This window comes from Sorex araneus, chromosome X, assembly GCF_027595985.1.
Source record: "Sorex araneus isolate mSorAra2 chromosome X, mSorAra2.pri, whole genome shotgun sequence".
Lineage (NCBI taxonomy): Eukaryota > Metazoa > Chordata > Mammalia > Eulipotyphla > Soricidae > Sorex > Sorex araneus.
Genome location: NC_073313.1, coordinates 337830299 through 337856639, shown reverse-complemented (window position 1 = coordinate 337856639; position 26341 = coordinate 337830299). Strand labels below are relative to the sequence as shown.

The 26341-nt window shown below is 38.1% G+C and overlaps 1 protein-coding gene across 24 annotated transcripts in view; it reads left to right on the top strand.

Moving 5' to 3' along the window:
- MYT1L (myelin transcription factor 1 like) overlaps positions 1-26341 on the top strand; it is a 513839-nt gene that overhangs the window by 256214 nt on the left and 231284 nt on the right. For 23 of the 24 annotated variants that reach the window (XM_055120044.1, XM_055120037.1, XM_055120036.1 and 20 more), the window contains one exon: positions 11846-11991. The exons of the other annotated variant lie outside the window; for it this stretch is intronic. The gene's annotated coding sequence lies outside the window, so the exon portion shown is untranslated. The remainder of the gene's footprint in view (positions 1-11845; positions 11992-26341) is intronic. 24 annotated transcript variants of the gene reach the window in all.

Below are 26341 nucleotides of genomic sequence, written 5' to 3'. Positions count from 1 at the left end.
GCCGCGTGCAAGGCAAATGCCCTACCCGCTGTGCTATCGCTCCAGCTCCAGCCCCTACAGTTCAAGATTTTGTGTTTGTGTGTGAGTGTGTATTCGTGAATGGTTTGTGTGCAAAATCAGTAAAAGATAAGCTCCAGAAAATTATTAAGATTAAAAGAGCAACATTTGGGCACTGCAAAGATAGTATAGCAGAAGGTCATTTGTCTTGCACATGACTGACCTGAATTCCATTTCTGGTACCAGTTATGGTCCTACAATCCCTTCCAGAAGTGAGCTCTGAGCAAAGAGCCAGGAGTAAGCCCTGAGCACAGCTGGTGCAGCCCCCAAACAAACAATGCAACATTTTTATATTTATTCTTGTCATCTACTCCAGTTACGTAAACAAATGCATGTTACAGGAATCAATGATGCAAGGCAAAGCACTGCTGTTATGAGTGCAAGCTCATTCTGAGAGCATTAATTGCCCCCTGACAGGGCAAAGACATTTTCTCCTCTTGTGAATAGCATTGAAAACCAGGCAAGGTTACTGAGGCTGATAAATCACATTGGGTGAAGGAGAGGAAGATGGCTACCTTCCTTGAATTGTTGAAAATGTCAAGACAGTTTGAGGCAGGTAATCAATTTAATCAAATGGCAATGCTGTGGGAAGGACAGCCTGTGAAAGGATTGATGTAGCACAAGGTGAGGTCACAGTCAACACTGTAAAGTTTAAGATTGGTGCAACTTTTAGCTTTTACAATAGCTGTGATGTTATCTGTAGCTCTGAATTTTGAGTAGCATAATCAAGAATTTTTAAAAAATCTTTTATCTAAGTATCATAGCTCTTATAGTGATTTGAAAAGGTTGTAGAAGCACATTCTTTTTCCAACTTTTGTTTCAGTGCATCCAAACTTTTTAATCTAGGACCATCTCACATTTTATTTCATTTTTCTTTGCCATATTTCTTCCTTTTGTTGTTACTATTGAGATTTGGGGCATACTTGTTTGTCATGTACTGATTATACGAGGCACTGACCAGGAATGGAACTTGAGGGCTCCTCTATGGAAGGAAGACATTCTACCACTGAGAAAACCAAGGCACTACTTCATATTTTATAATGAAAGGGGATAATGTGCTTTATTTATTTATTTATTTTTTTATTGAATCACCATGTGGAAAGTTACAAAGCTTTCAGGCTTAAGTCTCAGTTACACAATGCTCGAACACCCATCCCTTCACCAGTGCACATATTCTATAACCAAGAATCACAGTGTACCTCCCCCAAACCCCCAGCCCCCCACCCCCCCACCCCGCCTGTGTAGCTGATAAATTTCACTTTACTTTCTCTTTACTTTGATTACATTCAATATTTCAACAAAAAAACTCACTATTATTGTTTGGAGACCCTCCACAAACCTGCTGGAAAGGAAGCATTCGATAATTTGTTTTCCATTGCTGAGAATGAAGAGATATGAGGTCGTGTGGCCACAATAACAGCCACGAGGTTTTGGATTTCTGTATTTTAGCATTTTAGTAACTAAGTCCAGAGAAATTTCTGCCAGAAGTTGCATCATTGCTAGCTCGTATGTCTCTGCTACTTTCTATTCCACATATGAGTGCAATCTTTCTATGTCTGTCTCTTTCTTTCTCAACATGATACTTTCCATGTTGATCCACTTATATGCAAATTTCATGACTTCATCTTTTCTAATAGCTGCATAGTATTCCATTGGGTAGATGTACCAAAGTTTCTTTAACCAGTCATCTGTTTTTGGGCACTCTGTTTTTTTTCCAGATTGTGGCTATTGTAAATAGTGCTGCAATGAACATGGAAATGTAGATGTCATTTCTACTATACCTTTTTGCCTCTCTGGGATATATTCCCAGGAGTGGTATTGCTGGGTCAAATGGGAACTCAATTACTAATTTTTTGAGAATCATCCATATTGTTTTCCAAAAGGGCTGAACAAGTCGGCATACCCACCAGCAGTGAATAAGAGTCCAAAAGGGGATAATGTCCTTTAATTGGAGACTTTTTCTTTCTTTCAACAAGTTTATCTGAAATGAGTTTATTGTACTAAAAAGAGAATAGCTTCATTACTGTCTCCATGAATTCTATTATTTTGTATGTTATATAGCATTGCTTATAGTATCATCTAAAAAGTTTTAAAGCTATCAAAGGCTAAAGTTTTGCTAGTTATTCAGGATTTTATACATTATTGCATGGAAAAAGAAAAGATTAAAAACATTCTTCCAATATATTAGAGTCTGCATTTTGAACATAGACAGTTTTAGTCACCCCCATGTTGTGATAATAATTATCTCATCAACATCCCCATTGTGCTTTTTGTAATAATGATATGTTTATTATAAAATGTACAAAGGTATTTCATGTGCTCAAACTAAAAAACATTAAGATGAGTCCACACATAGTTATCTCCACAAAAGCTTATGGTCTAGAATTGCTGAAAATAAGATGATGCACTCAATAAATATGTTTATATATAGATAAGTGTTATCAAAAAAAGGAAATTAAACTTGTTTGGAATTGATTTTAAAAATGATGATGATGATACATATGTAAAATCTTCATGTTTAAAAATTGTATAAAATAAATATAAAGTACGAACAAAAAGTAGTTTTCTAAGCCAAATCAGATTTTGTAAATTCTCCCAAATGTAAAGAAAAAAGACCAGTCTTAAGTGACATATAATTTGTAAATTTATATAAATTTATATTTTAAATTGCCCGCATGCCTGGCTGTCTTCCCCAGGGCCCCTCGGAGGGGATGGGCTCCAGCTTCCCTCCCTGCCCCGAACAGTGCTCCCAGCAGCTGAAGACCACCGGAATCTAGCTACCGCCATGCTCAAGGCCCCTCTCCACACATTCAGACAGGCCACACGCATGAAGGTAGAGGCAGAGAAACCCAGGTGTGTGTAATTCCATCAACGGCCAACATCCAGAGACTTAAAAGCAAGCTCTCAGAATTGATATCTTGTAGCCTACTTCTCCCTCTGGGAGAAACTGGCAAGCTTTTGAGAGTTTCCTGCCCACAGTGGGACAGCCTTGCAAGCTTCCCATGGTGTATTCATATGCTAAGTCCAGTAACAAGCTGGATATCATTCCCCTGGCCCTGAAAGAGCCTCCAGTGTGACATCTTTGGGAGGGCCGAGTGCAGCGAGATTTCTAAGATCTCAGGGAAAGAACGAATAGATAGGTTACTGAGCCCGCTCAAGAAATTGATGATTAATGGGGTTTTGTGTGTGTGTGTGATATTTATAAAATATTTTATACATAAGTTTTATATATTTGTTTAGGGGCCTTACTCATAGCTTCTCAGGGATCACTCCTGCCTCTGTACTAAGGGATCACTCTTGGCAGTTCTCAGGGTACTTTATGTGGTACTAGCTTTAGAACCTGAGTCAGTCCTATATGAGAAAGACATCTAACTTTTGTTTTATCTCCTCAACCCTGAAATTATATTTTGTAAGACCAAAGATATCAAGAAAGGAATCTACACTTAAGGAATATAGACTAAAGGATTATATGATACTTTTGTTTAGGTAGTTCTCTCATCAATCCCACAGGGATCAAAAAATATCCTATTTCACCCCAAAGTATCGGTGGCTGTGACCCTGGAAGCTTTCACTCAACCTCAGGATGGCCCTGGTGGCCCCCAGAACCTCTGATGCCTGCCAGCACTGCATTGCTTTGTTAAAGCATTGAACCATGCTGCCTGAATGTCTGAGTATTGTTGAGTGGTACCCAGACTCTCTTGAGAATTGCTTATGAAGCTCAGCTTCCCAAAAGAGAATAAGTTGAAAGACTCCTACTATGAAGATTCCACTGTGGTGCTATGTCTTCATAAATAGTGGAGCCCTAAGTCCCAGTCTATAGAACAGATGTAAGCCAAAAACATAGGGTATATTGGGGCTGGAGCAATAGCACATCGGGTAGGGCTTTTGCCTTGCATGCTGCCAACCCGGGTTCAATTCCCAGAATCCCATGTGGTGCCCTGAGCATCGCCGGGATAATTCCTGAGTGTAGAGCCAGGAATAACCCCTGTGCATCGCCAGGTGTGACCCAAAAAGAAAAATAAAACCCAAAAAAACAAACAAAAAAACAGCAACAACAACAGCAAACACTGGGTATAAGGCACAGAGTACCGTAGCTCACAGAACAGCATCCCCCTTGCCAACATAAACACACACACACACACACACACACACACACACACACACTCACCTCCTGGATCTGTATCCACTCAGATATTTGTCTGAGAAAACTCCCCCTAAAGTATTCGTTCTTGTTCTCAGTAAGTACTGAAACTCAGAGTCCATGTTCAAATCCTCAGTTTACTGAGAAGTACACTGTAGCCCAGAGAGGTTTTTTTTTTTTTTCAGGAGGTTGCCTAAGAAGAAGATACTGACTTTTTGTACCTCTGCTAAAATTAAATGTTTTTTTATTCTCCCCATAAATTTATATTCAAATTTCTGTGTTAAAATTCATTCCTTAAGAGCCATTCTGGAAGTTTATGCCATTTCTCACTCTCAAATTCTGATTCAGAATTTACACAGCTCAGTATTAAGTGCCTGCTTGAGATCAAATATTCTGCTGCAAACACATCATCTGTTCTTATTGAACCATCACCAACTCCCAGAAGACCAAGAGGAAACCAAGAAGCTGGGCCAGACTCTGTGATACCCGAGGATACCTAGCCCAGAGTATGCAATCTTGTTACCCTAGTATGGAAAACCAAGCTTCCAACTGTCAGAACCCTCCTCCCTTGCCCCACTTATGCCAAACCTTTGCCTACCTTTCTATGAACTCCCAGAAATTCAGAATTATGAGGGAGCCAGACATCAACATGTTTCTCATCCAGGCTCTTATGGGATGAGATGACTGAGTGCAAAGGCAACAAGCCCATCTCAACTCTCATAAAACAAATAAAAGTCATTTAAAAAAATTAGCAAGATCATGAGGATCAGCCTGTTGGTTTGAGTACCATCTTAGCATCTTAGAAGTTGGTTACTTCTAAACATCTGTCATGGTCATCCTGTTGCTCATCAGTTTGCTCGAGCGGGCACCAGTAACGTCTCCATTCTGAGAGTTGTTTGTTACTGTTTCTGGCATGTTGAATACGCCATGGGTAGTTTGCTGGGCTCTCCATGAGGGGTGGAGGAATTGAACCCAGGTCAGCCGCATGCAAGGCAAATGCCCTACTGCTGTGCTATTGCTCTAGACCACTTCTAAACATGCACTAAATAAAGACAGAAGGGAAAACAAAGTTGTGGTATAGAGTCCATACTCAGAAACCAGTTAAGCAAGAAAAATGTAACCAAGTAAAGATAATAATGAGCTTGACTACTAATTTCTCAGGAACAACAATAAAGGGGAAAGAGACTATAAGGGCTCAATGAGAGGAAGGTAATATCCTCACTTTAGTTACCAATGGTTCATTGTGCCTCTCACCAGTGGTTTTTATTTCGCTGTCCTGAGATTTCAAACATAAATTTTTCAGTCTCTGTCATAGATGAAGCCTATTGTTTACACATGCAAACATTGTAAAATAAATATAAATATAAATATATCTATTATATAAATATAAAACAAAATTGGTAGGATTTAGATAGAAAATAGAAACGTGAAGACCTAAAAATTGTAAGAAATGATTGTCTTTTTCTTTTTTGGGGTCACACCCAGTGATGCACAGGGGTTACTCCTGGCTCTGCACTCAGGAATTCCCCCTGGTGATGCTCAGGGGACCACATGGGATGCTGGGAATCGAACCCAGGTCGGCCATGAGCAAGGCATATGCCCTATCAGCTATGCTATTGCTCCAGCCCCAAGAAATGATTTTTAAAGGGAAGAAGGATACAACTGGAAAAGGCCAGTATGTAGACAGTAGAGTAGAAATTAATAAAAAAATAATCATTAAGGACACTAACAGTTGAGTTTTTAAAATGTGAGGGTTCACTTTACTAATTGAGCATAAAAACTAGCATTTAAAACATAAATTTTTTATGATCAATTAAAATTAATGTGAAGTTTTCGATGACATATTTAGAGGGAAAAAGTGAAAAACTAAATCTCTCTTTCTGAGATATAGGTCTGTGTAATACAGAATAATTGATACTAAATTCTACAGCATTCCATTAAAGATATCAGATTCAAGAAAATTAGCACACTAGTCCCATTCTCTTCAAAAATTTCACTAAGACAAGAAATAGATTGTATCTAGAAGTACAAATGAATAAGAGGAGAAATAGTAGCACTGCTTTCAAAGCTGGAAAGCAGAGATGAGTAATAATAGGTGCAACTAACCCAAAGGAAGTAGATGATATTGCAGCAAAGAAAGAGGCCAAAGAGCAAGAAGAATAAACCTAGAGTCTCTGAAACCCCAGTAGCAGCAGAGTCAGACCAATGGAATAAAAGGTCAAGGTGGATTAGAGAATTGGTTGAAAGGCTAAAAGTCAGTAAGACATCCAGAGATCTTTCCTTTTCTGTTGAAAATTAAAGGCTTACTCGTTGGGAAGATGAAGTAAAGGTCTCTTCATAGGGGTGAGAGAAAAAGATAAGGACTGGATACTGTGCTGAGAGTAGCAAAATTGAAAAAAATTGGTGAGTGAATATTGAGACCCCCACATTCGTGTCCACTTAATTCCTTTGTGGGTTCCTTTCATGTGTGAGACAGAGTCTCTGCAGTGATGGTTTATCAATTGTCAAATAAATGTTCTGAAATAACTTTGATAACACCTGATGCATATCAAGCACAATCCCATGGGTATTTTAACTTTTAGAACAAATTTTATAAATTCCTTAGTGACTGCCACTTTACAGATGACATCAAGACTGAGAAGAGCTCATAAATTTACCAAGAGCTGATCAAGACAGGACTCTACATGCTGCTATCTAACTCTAAAACCCATTTCTTAACTGTAGAACTTGACATGGATTCCCCATGAAGAATTCTTTACAGAACAATCAAGATGCTCTGCGTATGTGCATGGGATTCTATAATTTAGAGCAAATAGTCAAGGCACTCCCAGTATTTGAGCAAATCTACTGTGAAAGACCAAAGTAAAAAAGAATAGACAAAAGCTAATTGGAGGAAATAGAGACCACATATGAAAAAAAAAGACATGGCCATTAATTTTATTCATACAATGAAGCCTCAAGAGGTACACAATGAAGAAGCCTTCCAACATCTAAAGAAAAGTTAGTCTGATCTACATTCCTACTCAAACAAGTAGAAACAATACAAAAATAACCTTTTAACAACCTTTCCCTAAGGATCTAGGAATGGTAGCCCCATATGAGAAAGAGGAAGCCCCATATGAGAAAGAGGTGCACAATGCAAGAGACAGGCTAGCAGGCTAGGACAGTGCCCTTGGATTGTGGGGAATGAGACTGTTCAGAAGTGCTCATGAGTCCCCACCATGCACCAGACCAGACAGCAACCCATTTTGATTCCATGGGACTTCACCCAAAGCATCTAAAATTTGCACCTAAATGCTTTCTTTTACTAAAAGGAGCTTATACTGAATTGGAAGAAGGTTGGGATGAGTTCACGATAAGCTTATAAGCTTACATATATGTAGACATGCAAGTGCACAATCCCAAATTAATTTCAGGGAGGAAACTGTTATGTGAATTAGGGATATATTGAATATGAATCACCTTAATACAGTTTTTTAATAGTTATTAAAATAAAATATTCATCAGTAATCTAATGCAATTATATTTAATTAGGTTTGAGACAGAGCATGAGATGGGACGGGCAAAGTGCATGAGTTAAGAAACATCATATTCTCCAAATGGGAAGTTAGTAGATAAATACTTAATGATAGAAAGAAAATGAGATACTCATTTGTTAGTAGTATGGACTGAATGTGTAAAGAAATAATTGAAAAGTTTTTCCTCTGGACATATGGTAATAAATTGGGTAAATTTGGGGCTCACTGTTTTTACATAAGAAACCATAGAGCTTGACCCTCAGACTATGTATATATTTAACTTTAATGATAACAGATACTAACATTTTAGTGATCGTTGCTTCATTATTTATCATGTTGGCTGGTCATTACAGTCTGCCAGACATGTCTGGAACTTGTAAAAGAGAGTTTCCCAGAATCCGATATCATAGATCTGCAGGAGGGAATAATGTAGAAGAAAGTAGTTGCATACTTTATCTCTGGAGCAACAACTCATGAAAGTTCTTCAGTCTTCCTCTTCCTTCCTTAGATAATAAGCACATTTGGTAACTGACAGGCACCCTCCTTGATAACTTGTGTTCCTGCAGCAGTTGACAAATTCCTAGGTGCTTTCTAGATTGATGCAAGAGGTCCCCTAACAAAGACACTAAACACAGCTGTTTCAACATCTCTATTTTAAACTGGTGTCACTGTCACTGTCACTGTCATCCCGTTGTTCATCGATATGTTCGAGCGGGCACCAGGAACGTCTCTCATTGAGAGAATATTTGTTACTGTTTTTGGCATATCCAAGACACCACGGGTAGCTTGCCAGGCTCTGCCATGTGGGTGTGATACTCTCAGTAGCTTGCTGGGCCCTCCGAGAGGAGCGGAGGAATCGAACACGGGTCGGCCGAGTGAAAGGATAATGCCCTATTTTTTGTTGCCAGCAGAACTATTTGGAGCGACTCCAGGTGGGACTCTTAGGGGTCGTGGTACTGGTTGCCACTGGTGTCAAGTGCTTGTACACAGGCACTGTTGCTCAATGTAACCTCCCTAAACATGCAGCCGCATAGCCAGTCAACAACACTGAAATATATTTAATGCAGAATAGCATATCCCTTTGCCAATCATTCAGAGTGAGTCTTGGGTGAAAACAAGAATAAGGGACACATAGTAAACTGTACATAATAAGGAGCAAATTTGCCACAAAATTAGCTATACCAGCCATCTAAATTACATTCATATGATCAGATTTCTTGTATCACAGATCACTATTTCTCTAATTTTATGTTATAATAAATAGAGTAAAATAATATTGAATATAATCCTTTTAACATTATAAACATAAAGAAAACTTTAGTTATAACATATTTACATGGATGAGTATTTAATATCACGAACTATTATATATCATATATACACAAAAATAAGCACAAAATGGAAAACCTCAGACAAATCAATGGGATGAATCAGGGCAATAACTTGCTTGTGATATCATCCTATAGTTTTATGAGCCATTATCGGGGTTTCTGGATTAGGTGTGTGTGTATTATTGGTATTATTCTTTAAATTGCTCATAAATATACAATTTTCTCAAAACAACATTTAAAAGAAAGAAAATAAAAGGTGATGCAATTTGTATCTAGATAAGGAATCTCATGGATTATTATCTGAGTGATAGTGGAGGAAAAGAAGATGCTGTAACACTGGACTTGAGGACAGTATGTGGCTCAAGATCCAAAGGAGCACAGGCCTGACTGGTGCTGTCGTGTTTTGCAACCAAGCTACCTGCTAAACACTCCATCTGAGAGCTCGTCCCAGGAATTCCATTATAAATTATCACAAGCAGCAGATGTGATGGGAAAGTATAAGCAGCCAGACCATAGGTGCATAATCTTCAGATGGTGCCTGAATAATGGGACAAGGTGAAGTCTTACAAGAACATGTCACTAAAGGAAGTCACTCAGTGAATTTCTGAGGATTCTTATGTCATGAAGGATAATTTGTAACAGGATAATAAGCTCAGTGAATTTAATCCTATTTCTAAATTGAGCTTTAAGAGGTAATTTCTACTTTACATATCAATTATCTTATATTAGAATACACACGCACTCTGTGTGTGTGTGTGTGTGTGTGTGTGTGTGTGTGTGTGTGGTGTATGCACTCATGTGCTTGCACAGACATTTTGCAGGAAACACCAAATGTCCTCCAGGACAACTAATCTGTTATACAGTGGCCAGATTCTTCCATCTCAATCCCATAAATGAGTCCCAGATTTAAAAAAAAAAAAGCTTGGAAAGAAGTCCTATGGCACCTAACCGCTGCCCTGGCTTTCAAATTCTTCCGAGAGGTGTCTAATATTTGTGGGCTGGGCGTGTTCTAATTTCCCTAAGCTTAGGGGAGGAAAGAGCTGTTGGCCAATCTCCTGTGGAGGCACAACCGAGGCAGGCATTACTATATGGGAACAGTGCTCAGTGAGCCTGGGAAGAGTATTTTCACTCCCAGGTTTGGGTCCTGTGCTGGAGGAATTGATAATACCCAAACAGAACCTGTCATTTTCCCCACATTATATTTTGTGAAGCACATGATGTTCATGGAAAACCTGTCTTCTTCCTGCTCTCACTGCTGCTGTAGCTGCTGTGGGATTCCCCGACACATCCTTTGGGGTGACCTTGGGGATCTCTCGGCCTTTCTCTCCTTACCTCATGAGCCATCAGTTTTCCCCATAATGACGACTGATCTTGTAATGAATCTCTAGAACATTCTTAAAAGTTTAAACCAAGAGAGATGAATTTATAGGATTACAAGGCTAAAGACTTGTGTGAATTAATTTAATAATATTTTACTAAAGTGTGATTATTTTTTAAGACAAAGTGTTGGCAATATATCATATAGAGCGTCTTTGATCATTGACATCCGATCCTTTTTATGTATTCAAAATTGCTTTGGCTTTATGTTGGTTCATGATAAGATTTGCTTAGATTTTTTAATTTGATTTTTTTCATATGTTGAGAATTAACATTCATTTTTCTAAAAGCACTATGCTGAATGCCAGATTATCTAAATGAGAAAGTTATGTCTCAGGTAATATTGAAAATAGTAGGACCCACAATATTAATTGTAGGAGATTGTGCATAAACCCCATTTTTTGCGCCATTTGGAATTTGCCATATATGTATAACAAAAATTTTCATTATCATTAACCAGTTGTATTTGGGGACTAGGAAGATAGCAAAGGGGATAGATAGGGGTTAAGGCACCTGTCTTTTGCACATTCGACCCAGTTCAATCACCAGCACCATATATTCCCCGACATCACTGGGGATAGGCCTACAGACCCCAAATACCACCACAGTAGTCTGGGTATTCCCAGAACGACAGGGCCCCAAGATCCACTGCAGCATCCTTAGCCCTTACATAAAACTGCTGAGCCATGGTACCAAGAATTACCCAAAGTGGTCCTCGGTTCTCCTGAGCAGGACTTAGGAGCCCCTCCCCTAAAAATAAGTATATTTTCTTTTTAAATCAGAAATTAGCATAGTCTATTTTCCTAAAATATTTAAAATTAAAAGTACTGCAGCTTGCACTCAGTATCTTCTACGTGAAGGATGAAATAAAATCCCTATGACAACATCTTGACAACAAAAGTTGCATGTGTAGTATGATTTGCTCCTCTAACAACTTATAAGTATTCCAAATTCCAAAACTTTTTAATCACGAAAAATGCTTAAACCTAGTTTCAAAACATATTGCTTTCTGTTCCTTTCCCCTATATTGTATTGAAGTGCCATGATTTTCAATACCGTTAATAACAGTTTCATGTATACATCATTCTAACACCACACCCACTGCGTGGAACCCTTTTCCATCAATTAATGTTCCAAAGACCGTTCCCGCTCCCATACACTCAATTGTATTTTTTCTTAATTGTTTTTTCACCAGAATTTTCCTAAAAGGAATCGTTTACCAAAATTTAACTGGTTTTGATATTGGATGGTTATCCCTTGCCCTCCCTTTGTAACATTCCCATATCTGTGCACCAGTGCTACTTTCTTTATGTGTGTTTAAAATGAAGAGACCTCCCTCATTATTACATCCCTCCTGTCGAATTTTTTTTTTTTAATTACGGATACCAACCTCATTTCTCTGCCTTTTAATTCTTCTCTAGAGTGACCACATCTGGTGGAAGAGGAAAAAAATGTAGTTATTGAGTCCAATCAAGTGTTTGTATATCTCAAATTATCAACAACATCCTATCAAGAAAGGTTCTGGCTGGTCCCACAAGCATATGGCTATCCAAGGAGCCACATAAAGGTACTGAGTCTATGTTCTATTTTAAGCTTTAAAGTGCAGACAAGTGTCATATACTTAGTTTCAAAATATCTGGCTTTGAAGAGGCCTGATGAAAGCTTTGTGAATCTGTTTTAATTTGATAAAAAACACAACATCCCTTACTATTAATTTTAAAATGTTCTATATAAAGTCAGAATGTATAATGTGTTGCTAACCAAAAATTTAAATAGACTTTACTACCACTGTTATAATATTATAATATTACAACATTATATATTATATAATTATATTATATTATAATGTTCTATTATAATATTATAATATGTTATAATTAATGTTATAATATTATAATATAATATATATTATCACACACACCGCAAATAATTTCAGGGCCAAGTTGATAGATGTGATCAACCTTTGGTGGTCCTACAGAAACTGCTTTGTACAAAGTAACATTAAAATCTGATCTCTATTTCCACTTTCAGTTCTATTCAGGGACATTTCATCTGTAAGGAAATTAAGCAGGTCTTTAATTAGAACCTCATTTGCATTGCCCAAGGTCTTTATAGGTTGCTGTCAATTACTGTTGATAAACCTCCCTTGGTGCAACTGTGGGCCTTGAGAGCCATGGTTTTTTGCAAAGCATCGAGTTATGACAGTGTCTTTTAAAGGATGCTTTAAAAACTTTATGGTAATATTAAAAACATAGGGGACTGGAGCGATAGCACAGCGGGTAGGGCATTTGCCTTGCACGTGGCCGACCCAGGTTCAATTCCCAGCTTCCCATATAGTCCACTGAGCACCGCCAGGAGTAATTCCTGAGTGCAGAACCAGGAGTAACCCCTGTGTATTGCCAAGTGTGACCCAAAAAGCAAATATATATATATATATAAATATATATATATTAAAAACATAAAATTTAGTATTTCAGCTATTTTCAAATCTTCAGTTCAGTGGCATTAAGTACAGTTATGAAGCTCTGAAACTACTACCATCTATCTCTTAAACTTTTTTCATCTTCAAAAACTGAAACGCTATCTCCATTAAGCAGTCACAGTTTATGCCTCCCTCCTTACAGCTTCCAGCAATATCACTCCACTTTTTTATCTCAACAAATTTGACTACTCCAGGTATTTTCATATGATTGGAATCATGCATTATCTGTCATTTTGTTACAGCCTTTCACTAAGCATAATGTCTTCAGGGCTCATTCATGCTGTAGCTTGTGTCAGAATTTTCCTTTAAATACTAAATAATATTCCATTGTACAGAGAGACCACATTTTGGTTATACATTCATCCACTGATAAACATTTGAATTATCTTTCACTTTTTCACTATTGTGAGTAGGGATTCAGTGAACATGGATATGCAAGTAGCTATTTGAATTCTTTTTTCAATGTTACTAGGTATATTTCCCAAATTGGAATTGCTTGATCATATTGCAATTTTATTTCTACTTATTCCATGAGCTTCCATACATAGTGGCTGAATTTTTTTTTTACATTTCCTGCAATAGTGCACAAGATTCTCGCTTTTTCCCATTTTTCCAACACTTGTTCTTTTCTGGTTTTTGTTTGTTTTCTGTTTTATAATAGTCATTCTAAAAAGTGTGAAGTAATATCTCATTGTGGTTTTGATCTATGCTTTTCTAATTATCAGTGATTTGAGCAGATTTTTATGCTACTCTAATCTTACTGGGAAAATATTCAAGTCCGTTTCCTTGATCAATTTGTTTTATTGTTTAGTTTGTAAGTACTCCTTAAAATATTCCTAATATCAACCTTATTGGCAGATATACTATTTGAAAGCATTTTATCTTATTCCTTTCTTAAACTAGTACTATTATTTGGTACACAAATCTTTAATTTTGGTGTAATCCAATGTATCTATTTTTCTTTTGTTGTTTTGTATTTTTGATGTCATTACAGAAATTATCACCAGGTCAAAACTAATGAAGTTGTAGTTCTTATATTTAAGTCTTTGATAGATTTTGAATTAAATCATGTATATTGTCTTAGGTAAAGAACCAACTTCTTTCTATGCCTGTTTATATTCCGTTTCCTCAATAACAGTTATAAAAAACCTATCATTTACCACCAATTGAATAGTTTTGAAGCTTTGACAAAAATCACTACCATATGTGTGAGGGCTTATTTGTAAGTTCCTTGTTGAATTCTATTGACCTATATGGCTGTCTTTACAATTTTTGTTTAATATTTAAAACAGCATTTGGGAAGTTCTTAATTCTCTGCCAATAATTCCTTAGTCAAAAATCACCAATATTACAGAATGATTTGCATCATCTCACCATCAGAGGTAACCGTCTCTGGATCCAGAACTTAGTTGTTCCTAATGAGAGAGATTAAAAGATACAAGAACTTAGATGTTTCAAGACATCAACCAAGTCTACAAGCAATGTTAACAGAATAGATAGATACACCTTAGTGTAGAGCAAAAATAAGCATCCTTGTGAATCAATTTTTTTGTGTGAGATCTCAAAGATTGAGGTGTATCTTTACTGCATGACGTCAAGGACTGGAAGCACAGTGCTTCTCCCAATCCCTTTGAACCAGGATGGTTCCGTTCTACATTAAAGGCCTATAAAGGGAGAATTAGAGAACTTCAGTGTCTATACTAAGATGACAGGAGTAATAATTTGCCACTATAGTACCTGAACAGGTCCTATGTGGAGTAGGTGGTCCACAATGAAAAGTTCATGGAAGGAGAGACATGGAGGGAATGGGCTAAGAAGGGGCATATGGCGAGTAACAGGACAAGGGTTTTGGGTAAGGATATATATCAGTGGTGTAAAGGTGTGGTTTTCTATATATAGAAACCACAAAGCCATCAATACTTTAAATATGGGATCCAAGTCACAATAATTAAACTTAAAAATGTGCATGTTAAGGAGGTATATTGTAAGCTGGGCTGTGGGAGAGAATCTGGAGATAGGGTGGAGGGAAATAGACACTGGTGGTAGGATTAATGTTGAAATACATTGCGCTTGAAACTCTATTATATGCTCATTTGTAAATCCTAAGAAAAATATATTTGAAAACAAATGGAATAAAAACTAATTTACTTTTGTTTCTGGGCTATACTGATGGTGTAAACACCTTAAAATATGCCCTCTCTTCCTGGCCTCAGAAATAAAAATAATTTTAGTGATATGCATTTAATATAAATAACCAATTTCATATTATCTTCCAGCTTTAATCATTAATTCAAGAATATTTCCAATATGAAATAAAATATTCAGATGTTAACCTTAGAATAGGATATGACTCAAAAATATTACTCAAAGGTGAGGTTGTGTTCATAGCTAAGTTTTTCTGTCACGAATGTCAATGGAATAAATGCATACCAATATTTGTCAGATGCTCCTTACCATTTTGCATATCTAATTTAGTGGCTTATAGGAGTAGGAAAAAGCAGGTGAGAAGTCAGAGAAATACAGAGTCTAAGGCACATGACTTGCTTGCTGTTCACCCATGTTCAATTCCTAATGCTGCATGCCTCCCTCACCCACCCCCAAGAACTGCTGAGGTGACCCAGGTAATGGCAGGCACCACAAGGACTTAGTAACACCACATCCTCTAACCTGAGCATTAAACCAACAGTTGGGTTGATCATAACTTGACAAGACTGGGTAGGGCAATTGCCTTTCATGCACCGACCAACGTTGGATCCCCAGCACCCCACATGGTCCCTGAGCCTCATCACGAGTGAACCCTGAGTGTACTCACTCAGGGTTACTTACTAGGAGTGTACTTACTAGGAGTAAGAGTAAGGCCTGAAAACCACTGGGTATAACCTTGAAACAAATAAACCAATAGAATTTCCACAAAGACCTTACCATGGCTACTGCCTGAGCACTGTTTGGGAGCTCTTCAATCCTCCACCCAAAGCAGAAGTGAGACATAGTCATACACTCAGCAGGAGTTTACAAATTAAACAGCAGACATGGCATAATAATGTTAGACTGTAAAATTTCAGCAGTGCAAAATACATCACATTTAGTTTATATTTCTGAGCTGCATGTGTTACTGGAACTCTGTCAGGTGTTCAGTTACTTTTTTTTTTCTTTTTGGGTCACACCTGGCGATGCACAGGGGTTACTCCTGGCTCTGCACTCAGGAATCACCCCTGGCCGTGCTCAGGGGACCATATGGGATGCTGGGATTCGAACCCGGGTCGGCCACGTGCAAGGCAAACGCCCTACCCGCTGTGCTATCGCTCCAGCCCCTGTTCAGTTACTTTTTATTGCATCAATAGAAGTCTGAGCAAGACGACAGAACAGCACATGGGGAAGTTCTTAACTCTTACCATAAGTATAAAAGATATCTTTATAGAGAAGACCACTCCAAGACAGGGTCTTGAAAGACAAGTCCATTGAATGAATAAATTAGAAAAGAAAGTGATAACACGTGCAAATGAAAGGATTGATGCATAAATGTAGATGTTTACTCCTCGCATGTGCAGCTATACCTTTGGACATGTACCTAATAATTCTCCATAGTTTGGGACTGGTGTTGATAAGATGGGTTTGCGTGTATGATTTCCTAGAGCACACAGCAAAAGTTGGGGTGGGAGGGAAGTTACATGGTTCTAATTCATGACCCTTTCAGGTGGTCTGCATGTTATACTGATTCACTCCAAAGATGTGTGGGACTGTTTTTAATCCTAGAAGCCAAGAATTAACCCTTTATTTCCCCACCCCCTTTCTATTTCTAATGTCCAATATTCTTATAGTCAACATTCTGAATTCTAGTTTAACTGCTGTTTGTGTTGTTGTTCAAGGTAGGTGATCCCAGCATTGCTCTTCTGTGCGTCCCCATCTTTGAATTGCAATTCAGAGTTAGAAATACTCAGATGGAAGCTCTGTATTACCAGCACCATTGCTAAGCAGTGCTGTGCAGCACAGTCCAGTGCTGTGGCATCAATCCGCCGTCCCAGGTCTTCTTTTTCTGTGATCCCATTACTCCGTCTGTCATGGCAGTTCCCGTCCATGACAGCTAGCTAGCTCCCCTTCGCTTTCCCAGTCAAAAAAATACTGTGGGGCTTGCTCTTGTGAGGGAAATAAAAGTGCCATCAAACAAGATTTAGATTTAGGACTTTTTTTTTGTCCTAGTGTGTCCCAATTAGCCACTGTGATTGCTGAGCCATGAGCACCTGTGGCGTCCCTGCAGCTGGCACTCTAGGAAATCCAATTTCCTCTGAACTAGAGCCCAAAGAGAAAATCACGCTCTGCATCCAATTTCCATGCTAAAGACTTTACTTAAAATAAAACCCATATCTGTTCCCAAAAAACTTCTTGAATTGTGTTTTGAATGGTAACTATTTTAAAGAAAAGTGTATCGTGTCCAGAAGGAGGAATCTGCTGAAATAGCTCCAACTTTATGAATCTCTGGTTTTTTGACCCTTCAAAACAAATGTATTGAAAACAGCTAACAAATGTTGTTAGGATTCATACTCCCTCTGCCAATAACCGTGTATGCCTCTGGGCAAATCCTTTTTTAAAGACTTAGCTTCTCTTTCTGTAGAATCAGGATAAAGGGGCTATATGAAGATCAAATGAGATGAGTTGCTTGAAAATAATGTGAACTACAAAGATGGTGATTATAACTAAATATTTATTAAGTAGCCACGATGAACCAAGCTTCATTCTCAAAGTACCAGTCCTCAAAATACTCTATGGAATTGGTGCTATTATTAAACATATTCTTATTCATAATTCATATTAGTGGAACTAATGTTTAGAGAGGTTATTAATTTGACCAATGTGACACAGTTGGTAAGTGGGACCAACAGGATTCAAATCTAAGAAGACATTTTAATTTCCTAGCCAACATTCCCAACTTCTGGAAACTGTCATACCTTCAAGATTATATGTAGATATCATACATCACTATTCTTGTGTCTATCCAACATATTTTCAGATTATTTGCACATATATAATGCATGGTATTTCTATATATGTACACATATGTCTAAAGAATTTTCCAGATTGCTAGACTGCCACTAAATTATGCTATTTTACTTAGTTATTCAACAATATTCATATAACTAGAATCACACCTCTCTTACCTACCTTTCCCCAGAAACAAACAGGTAATTTAGGTTATGTTTAGTCAATATCATCTTAATCAGGATGTAGTGCTGTAAGTTGTCTCCTCAGTGATCCATTCATATTGCATAAAATAATTTTATGACCTTTTGCTACTGTAAATTATAAAAATATTCATTATAAGGTGGTAATAGAAAATATTATGTATAATCTTTTAAAGGTCAGTGTTTGCGTCAGACAGCAAGAATCATATGGACATCTAGGAATTAGAAAATCATCAGAGAGGGGCTTTTTTTTGCTCTATGGAGGGTTCTGCTTCCATGGATGGAGGTTAACCAGGTGATCCAACTTTGAGCTGCACATATCATTATGGTTGACCATTGGCTGGAATGTTCCAGTGGAGCCTTAATGCTTTACTGGGTTTGTGGCAAGTTGGGCTGACAAGCAAGAACTTCAGCACTCAAAAGCTGTTTCCCTTGGAAAGGACTAGAGGAACTTCTAGATCCAAAGATGCTGAAAGAACACATTGCAAATCAGTAAAACTTCATGCAATTGTCGGTTCTTCACTTAATCAGAACTATGCTCTAAGGTGTGGTATATGGGAGTGGGGAGAGAAGTGGCCATCGGGCTGTATGGAGATAGAGAGTAGTAGAAGATAGTGACATGCTAAAATGAGTCCTAGGACACCAGCATCAGTTATTTCGTACACCAGATTTTGTATTACAAATTTCCCAAAACAAACAAAAAGGAGAAACATCTGTAGCACTTGGCAAGTGTAGGGTTATGTACCCTGTATTGAGTTCTGTGCCTTCTACCTGTCGATAGATGGACCTTATAGGCTGAGGTCCGGCATCTTCCAAAGCTTGCTCTTGACAACCCCACACTTCACAGCAGGAATTTTTGCAGATTCACTGTGGACATTACAAATACAATTATCTGCTAAAATTCTGTTGCTAGTGAGAAATCGTTATCATTTTTAAAGTTATTTATTTTATTGAATCACCATGTGGAAAGTTACAAAGTTCTCAGGCTTATGTCTTAGTTATATAATACTCAAACACCCATCCCTTCACTAGTGCCCATATTCCACCACCAAAACCCCAGTATTCCTCCCATCCTCCATCCCCTACCTCCGCCTGCGTAACTGATAGATTTCACTTCATTTTCTCTTTACCTTGATTACATTCCATATTTCAACACAAAACTCACTATTGTTGTTGTAGTTTCCCCCCAAAAAAGACAGCCCTACTGCCAAGGAAGCATTTGATAATTAGTTTTCCATTGCTGAGAATGAAGAGATATGAAGTCCCGCTGTTCCAAGTACATAACTCTTTTTTTTTCTCCTTCCCATGCCACCAAGTTTGTCTCTGCTTAATAGTCCTCATAATATGGCGAACACCATGCCGCTTCTCCCCAAAAAGGGAAAAATAAAACCGAGAAAGAAGGATATTTCCCCTCCTCGGCCAGAGTGGGGCTATGGCTTAGTTCACAGTCTAGAGACATGGCTGCAAGCAGTTTCTGGGACCAAAAGTAGTCTAGTTGGCCTCTGGAAATCATTGTCTTGAAGACATTCCTTGGAGAACTTGTTTGAAAGTTTAAGCTAAATCCTAACTTTGCTTATTGTTTGCCTATTAACTCTTTAATAATAACCCCTACTAATATTTTATGTTCCGGCTTTGGTCTCCAAATTTGCTTGAAAAAATACTGTCCTCCATCTGATTTATAAAGATGATTTCTTATTAGTGTTTGGAGAAATATATTTGTTAGAAAAGCCAGAACACCTTCCATTTCAGTTCTTTGATATTAAATATATTGCCTGGTAATATCTGCATTCATTCTATAAATCATTAGGTAACATTTTCTTATTATAAAAATTATTTACATCTTTTTTTTAAAAAGTTTGGGACTTTAAAATTTTCTCCTGGGACCAGAAGAGAGCTCAAAGGGCTCTAGCATGTGCTTTGCATTCTTGAAGCCCAGAGTTTTACCCCCAACACTTCATGTTTCCTCATCCAGCACCACTGAGTTGTCTGGTGATCCCCACAATCCCTAGACCTGAGCATCGAACCCTTTAAACCCAGTTACGGAGGAATGATGCTCTTCTCCACAAGCATTGATGGGGAGGTTCCTCTGAAACAAATAAGTAAAATTTCTTTCAAACAGTGAAGCTTTACTCAATATCTTAAGGTTTATACACTATGTCTGCCAGATAATCCTAATATTATGTGCTGTTTCATATTTCTTCTCACTCCTAGAAGAGAGTTTCCATGTAGTCACATTCCAGAGATGATTCTAAAATGGACATTAGGGGCACTTTTTTTCCTCTGGGGAAGAAATATAATTATCCCTGGGTGTGTCATTTTTCATTAGCCTTATGCACATAGATTAATTTGACCAGAATAAAAATCATGTTATCTTTTATTCCCATAGGTAGTTTTTATGAAGTTTATAACCAATGTAAAATTCATGGATAGAAATTAATAGACATTTGTCAAAGCATAATGACTAACAAATTATGGACGTGAAAAGAGTGTTAAATTTAAATTTAGGTAATGTAGAAGTTAAATGAATAAGTTATCAAAGAAAGATCACTTATAAAAATAGACATTTTAGTGTTCAGTATTAGTATTTTATTAATAAACAAGGGAACAACAACCACTCTGGCAGAAACAGAGAGTGACTTAGTGACACACTCAATTTTAACAAAAATAGCTAAAAAGAGCTACTTGATATTCGAAGATACAAATATCTTTTACATTTGAAGTAATGTTCAACTTCACTGATATTGAATCTGAATTACAATGTCAAAGTATTGTTTACCTAAATTCTGACAATAATTGAAAAGGTTAATAATGTTGAATAATATGAGTTTAGACAATTATTAACAATGTCAAAGAAGTTTATAAAGCCTCCACCATTTGTATCAGTACTTCTACTTTTAGAATTTCAGTATATGAATATTTACTCACATGAAGATCATGTTCTTCATAAAGCTACAGTGAGTCAGTGCATGTCCTCTGAACATACTGAGTGCTGTCTCAATCTGGTTCTCTCCATGCAATTTCATTTCTATGTACCCCAGTTTCCTTTACTGTACATCAGAACTAGCTGTAGTGTATTTACCTTTGAAGTGGTGTATGTAAGGATCCAATCAATTTTTAATTTTTATGTACACCACAGTCCCGTTGGTTGTTCTAAAAGTCCAAAAAACAAATGGGACTGTTTTGTAATTGGAATTGTTCCTTTTTCTATTTCAAATGTTTATTTCTGTAAACAGAAAAGGGGAGGTGTAGGATTACATTGGTTTGTCCTTTTTCTTATGCTGCAAGGTGTTTAGGTTTATTGGGTTACACCCATCAGAGTGCACTGTGTTACCTCTCCTCTGTACTCTCTTCCCTTATCTGTTAATCACCTAGATCCCCAAATCAGACTCTGGGACTTGTAAGATCAGATCTTCAGAATTTTGTATTTGTAAGTGAAATATTTCTTATCTCTTTTCCTTATGTCCTTTGCAAGTTTTACTTTAGAGCAATGTTCTTTTTGTGTAGACACAGCAAGACAGTTGATGCTACACTTTTGTAATCTGAGAGTTAATTGACTCCAAATAACATTTACTCATGGGCATCTGTCATATTTACTTGACTGAATCCTTAGTTGCCCTTAGTTCCAAAGCAGGGTCCCAACAAAGGGACTGAACGGACCCAGGGCAAGCTGTAAGCTATCTTGTCATCAAAAAGGGACAGGTCAAGCAACATAATACTTAACTATAAGTTAAGAGCACGGTCATGGACAAATTCTGTCATGGTACAAAGAGAAACAATTGGACAAGGACCCTGTCTAGGGTTAGGAAGGACTCTTCTGGCCTGAGCACTGTAGTCTGGGATCTAAAGTGAGATGTCCCCAGGAGAGCCACCCTATAAGCTCAATGCATCTCTTGCTGTGTCCATACAAAATGACTAATATTAAGAAGTAGAATTAGGATTTGCATGGCAGAGCCTGGCAAGCTACCCGTGTTGTACTCAATATGCCCAAAACAGTAACAATATTGGGTCTCATTTTCCTGATTCTGGAAGAGCCTCCAATATGGCAGCTTGGGAAAGATGAGTAAGGAGAGGCAGCTAAAATCTCAGGGCTGGGACAAATGGAGACATTACTGGTGCCCGCTCAAGTAAATCTATGAACAATGGGATGACAGTGATACAGTGATGTACACCACATATACGTATATGGTGTAAACACACCTATATATGTGTGTATGTGTGTGTGTGATGGTATTTCAGAAAAGTTGACTATTTGTGTCACATTTCTTATAGATGTATTTTTAAGAGCAGTATTTTGAGGACAGCATTTATCTTTAGAAGGCTACTTAAATTAGGTAATGTTCATCCACAGAATTCCATGAATTAATGTTTTATTATAAAAGCTTATATGAACCTAGTCCAACATAGATTGTGTGAAGTGAAAAATTTCAAAGTGCAAGAGTATCAATAGTGTTCCATCTGTGTATTCTGCTATTTTACTTTTTATTGACACAGCATTGACTGACAATGTCTTATATTTAGAAATGCAGCTTACACCTTCTTGAGTGTATGTTACCTATTACATCCACCACTAAAGCACAGTATTCCTCCACTACAGACCACAGGACCTTCTCCACAATTCTGTAGTCAGAAGCTAAGGATTTGTTTTGGTTTCATTTTGCTTCTTTTGTTGTTTCATTTCTTGCTGTCCCATATATGAGTGAAGTCACGGGTATGTGTCTTTCTCCTCTTGATTTATTTTGCTTTGCATAGCTCCCTCCAGTTCCATATATATTGCCACAAATGGCAGTTTACCTTTTCTTAAAGCTGTATCATATTCCATTCTGTATATTTACCACAAGTTCTTTATCCACCCATGGGTACATGCTGCAATAAACAAAGCATTGTATTTTTGTTTGTTTCATTTTGTTTTTATATTGGAGCCACACCTGGGGATACTACTGGCTCAGAGTTCAGGAATCACTCCTGGCACCATATGGGGACATGGGGATCAAACCTGGGCCTACTGCATGCAAGGCAAGCACGCTACCTTCAGTATTATCTCTCTGGTCCTGTATTCCTTGTTTCAATGACTGTTTTTTTTTTTTTGCTTTTTGGGTCACACCCAGCGATGCTCAGGGGTTACTCCTGGCTTTGCACTCAGGAATTGCTCCTGGAAGTGCTTGGGGGACCATATGGGATGCCGGGGATTGAACCCGGGTCGGCCGCGTGCAAGGCAAACGCCCTACCCGCTGTGCTATCGCTCTGGTCCCTCAATGACTGTTTTTATATACAGTTAACTAGGTGTAAATTTTTTTGTGTTAGGTTTATTTTAGAGAAACATCTGTACTGTTTTCGCTTTGTTTTGCATTCTGTAGAGGCTAAATCTGTTTATACTCTAACAACAGTGGATAAGGGTTCCTTTATCTCCATACCACCACCAGTACTTGCTGTTTCTAGACTTTTTTTGAGATAGGCCCTATTTTCACAGGTGTAAAGTAGCATTTCATGTAATTTCTAATTTGTATTTCTCTGAGAGTAATAATGAACATTCACTTTTTCATGTTGGCCATCTCTATGTCTCCTTTGGAGTCATGTCTATTTAGCTCTTCTCCCCAGTTTTGATGTTTATTGTTGCCGAGTTCTATGAATTCTTTACATAGCTTGGCTATTCATCCTTTGTTTGACTGAGTTTGTACAAATGCTTTCACCCATTTAGGAGAAATGTCTTTTCACTCATGTACCTTCTTTCACTATGCAGTGTCTATAGTTTGGCATAGGGCCATTTGTATATTATTTATTTGTTTGTTTGTTTATTTATTTTTGGGTCATACCCAGCATTGCACAGGGGTTACTTCTGGCTCATGCACTCAGGAATTACTCCTGGAGGTGCTTAGGGGACCATATGGGATGCTGGGAATCGAACCCGGGTCTGCAGAGTGCAAGCAAACACCCTACTCTCTGTGCTATCACTCCAGCCCCCATTTGTATATTTAAAGGAGTGCTTTTACCAAGATGTTCCACAGAAGAAAGAAGCTTGAGATGCCTTAGAGAGAAGGAATTCTGTGGCTGGAAAGCAGGTGTTTTTTCTATGGTAATCTTTTGAATACCTTAAAAATTATTCTGCAGACCTGGGAGATAGTACAGGAGTTAGGGACTGTGCAACAACCTTAGTTTACTCCCTGGCACCAAATGACCCTCTAAGTATCATCAGAAGATCTCTGCCCCTGCAACAAGCATTCACCAAGTGGCTCTGGAGTTCCCAGGCACAGTACCATAAGGCCCAAGCATCACTGTATCCTAGAGCCCTACCATTGACCTGTCACACCTCGCCTAATTGGCCAAGAATAGCCAGAAGGGGACCCTGGACAGCTGAGCACCACTTGGGAAGTTCTTCTAGAGAACATTGTCTTCTGTGTTTCCCTCTTTATATAATTTATTTTAATTCCTAAATATTCATGGAGAAACAGTGTGCAAGGCAGGGTGTGATTCCTATGAAGGGACATGGAGAGTCTGTGATGACTCTAAGTGGAGAATGTGACACCTCAAAACAAATTCGGGTTCATTCCCAGGAAAACCTGGCCACATAGACCAGCATGGATTCCTAAGAAAGAGTTAGAAAAGTGAGGTCAGGGACAAACTCTAATGGGACCAGGCTGTGGACAGAAGGTAGGAGTCCTGGAAATGCCAACAATCCCAGATATTTGTGAGATCCACAGAGACTGACTTCTGCCAGTAGAAGTGAAGGCACCAAGGCCAGCAAACATAGATCCTTTCCAGAAAAGAGGCAGTTCCTCTTATTTCTGATGTGTGCATAGAAATCCACAGGGGCAGAGAGCAAGAAAATTGGGGCAGTTGGTTGCTGGGAACTTGTTTTAAATATTTTGCTTGTTCTTCTAAAATATAAAATTCTAAACCATGAGAGGAGGAGGGGAAGGCAAGTGGAACCACAGTATCTGCGGCTATTCATTTATTTTCTAATTCTGTGGCTCATGAGCAGGTGGGTGGCTGTGCAGATGATCTCTGAATTATTCAAAATGCTTGCAAATCCAAGTTTTGCCCCCTGTGCTGCTCTGCAGGGAGCCCTCCTCCCAGACCGCTCCTGCCAGGCGTGCGTTCCAGCACTGTAGAAAGGGCAGGCAAAATCCTTCTCAGCTGAGCAGCCTGCCTGCTAGAAGCCTGCCCCAGAAATTGTAATATCTGCAACGTGATGGATGAGACTAATCTTCTCATCGTTTCATGGGAGATTTACATGCCTAACTCTCATTAGCGCTAATGGGAGTTTCTTGCATAAATCTTACATGCAGGAAGGTAAGGGGGGGAAAGCCGTTTTCTTTTATTCTTTAGCGGTTTTCTTGCTCGAGGTTTCATGCCTTCCGTCTGAAGGCTGGTTGGGGTATATTGCCACGTGCCTTGCTCTTAAGCTGCTGGCGCTCTTCATTTACATGGAAATGGACCATAAACAGGGTTCTGAACTCACATGTCTGAACACCTCCTACTTGCGCCATCATCCTTGCAAGTACAGATATCCAATTAGTGCAACTGATCCAACAAATTTCCATGTGTCAGTTGTACCTGCTGTGAATGTCATTCTGTTCAGTGATAACAGAGCTTGCATCCCAAAATAGAGGTAAGGGGTAAAGGGATAGGAACACTGAGTCCTTGTTGTGAACTGAATAATTTTTAAAGTGACAATAATATCAGCCCTTTTAAGAGTGTTAGTCTATATAGGAGGCTAACATGGGGTATAGGGCGAACAAAAGCTAGACTGGTGCCATCACTCAATCACCGCTCCCCCTTCAAGTCTTTAAATATGGGTCCGCTTGTGATATAGATGCAAGTATTTTGCAAGTTTCTAGCTTTTATTTCTAGAAGGGCAAACTTTTGCTTAATTTCATCCTTGTATGCCAGTGGGAGACCCCCACATTTTTCAAAACCTGTTGAATACTTTTGATGTTATTATGTTTAATGTCTGCTATCAGTCAATTATATTATACCATGTTGAAAGCTGTTGAGCCCTGCTGTTGAAAGCTTGGACATAATTGGTGGGGGGATATGACATTTTATGGGTATGTCATATTATAATTTAAATTTAAATATCTGTTCCTACTGAAGAATTTTACCATGAAAACTTTGGGTGCATCTCCATCTGATTGGGAGTTCTGAATTCTTTGTATCATGATAGAAATACCCTCAATTTTATCCTAAATTGTTTGATCATGTATAGACAGATATTAAAGGTAAATATATCTCTCTATATATAGATATATACCTTGTATATA